This window comes from Pongo abelii, chromosome 1 (genome assembly GCF_028885655.2).
Source record: "Pongo abelii isolate AG06213 chromosome 1, NHGRI_mPonAbe1-v2.0_pri, whole genome shotgun sequence".
Lineage (NCBI taxonomy): Eukaryota > Metazoa > Chordata > Mammalia > Primates > Hominidae > Pongo > Pongo abelii.
The window spans coordinates 120524863-120526681 of record NC_071985.2 but is presented as its reverse complement, the minus strand read 5'-3'; the positions used below and the strand labels follow the sequence as shown (position 1 = coordinate 120526681).

Below are 1819 nucleotides of genomic sequence, written 5' to 3'. Positions count from 1 at the left end.
CTCTAGATCTAAACAACTTTACTGAAGAATTCTACCAAAATTCAGAAATATGTAATATTTATTCTACATAAACTCTTCCAAAAATAAAATTTGAGGGAGCACCCTGAATTCATTCTATTACTTAAGCATTATCTTGATCCCAAAGCCAGGTGGTTATTCTAAGAAAACTAACCTACAAACTAATTTCCACCATGAACATAGAAGCAAAAATCCTTAACAAAATGTAAGCAAATTGAATCCAGCAATATATTAAAAAGCTAATACATCATGACCAAGTGGAGTTTATCTCCAGAATGCAAGATCAGTTTAACACTTAAAAAAATTTATCAAAGCGTGGTGATTAGGTTTTCACACTCATGTGTGAGATGTGCCTCCCTTGAACTTTGTTACATTGGCACTTTACCCATTTGACATGGGGGAAAAAAGAAAATGAAAAAAAATCAATGTAGTGGCCATATTAACATTCTAAAAGGAAAATCATATGATCATCTCAATAGTTACACAAAAATCATTTGCCAAAATTCAAAACACACATTCATGATAAAAACTCTCAGTGAACTTAGAAGGGAACTTTCTCAACCTGGTAAAGGTCAGGCATGGGAAACCTACAGCTAGCGTAATAATAAATGATGAAAAACTAAGTTTTTTATCCTAAGATCAGAAGCAAAGAAAAGATGTTTTCTCTCCCTATTCCTAGGCAACAGAGTACTGGACATACTAGCCACATGCAATTCGGCTAAAGAAATAAATAGCACCCAGACTGGAAAAGAAGAAATAGAACTATTCTAAAATTAACTTTCTCCAATTTCATTAGCCATGATACTTGGGTACAGACTTAGGTAGGATGAGGCTCAGGGACTCAACCTCTCTCTATTCTTGGTTCTGAGCTGCCTTCCACCAGGCAAAAAGAGTCATCCATATGGCATACAAGAAGAGCCTGTGAGGTGTGGTGCCACAGCCTCACAGTGATAACACTGGAGCATTTGCCTGACCTTGCCTTTTGCCCACACTGCTTTCAGGAACACTTCAGAGTTGTCAATGTCTGGCACAGACAGCCAGGGACCCAAAAACCTAAGTACCTGTCACGTCTTGCACAATCTTTCCATTACCAGCACTCTCATATGCCACATAACAACGTTTTGGTCAATGACAGACCATGTGACATGGTCCCATAAAATTAAAATGTAGCTGAAAAATTTCTATCTTCTAGTGATGTCATCACCATGATAATGTTGTAGCATGATTACTTTATTTTTTTTCATAAATTTGGTGTAGCCTAAGTGGATAGTGTTTATAATGTCTGCAGTAGTGTACAGTACTGTCCTAGGCCTTCAGGTTCACACACCACTCACTCACTGACTCACCCAGAGCAACTTCTAGTCCTCAAGCTCCATTCATGGTAAATGCCCTATACAAGTATATCATTTTTTGTCTTTTATATCATATTTTACTGTACCTTTTCTGTGTTTAGATGCACATACACTTACCACTGTGTTACATTGCCTACAGTATTCAGTACAATGACATACGGTAGAGGTTTGTAGTCTAGGAGCAAAAGGCTCTACCATATAGCCTAGGTGTCTAGTAGGCTCTACCATCTGGGTTGTGCAAGTACACTCCGTAACGTTTGCACAGTGATGAAATTGCCTAACAACGCATTTCCCAGAATGGATCTCCATCCTTACATGGTGCATGACTGTATTGTGATTACCCCACAGAGGCAGAATGAGCCATCCCTCCTCACCCAGAATGTGCTTCCAGATGTCAAGACTGATGATGTCATACACCCACATGCCAAGAAGGTAAAAATGTTTATTCT

General features: G+C 38.4%; 1 pseudogene; it reads left to right on the top strand.

Annotated features, from left to right (window-relative positions):
* The first annotated feature begins 300 nt into the window (after window positions 1-300).
* Window positions 301-413, top strand: LOC112131585 (small nucleolar RNA U13; annotated as a pseudogene).
* Window positions 414-1819: the final 1406 nt, after the last annotated feature.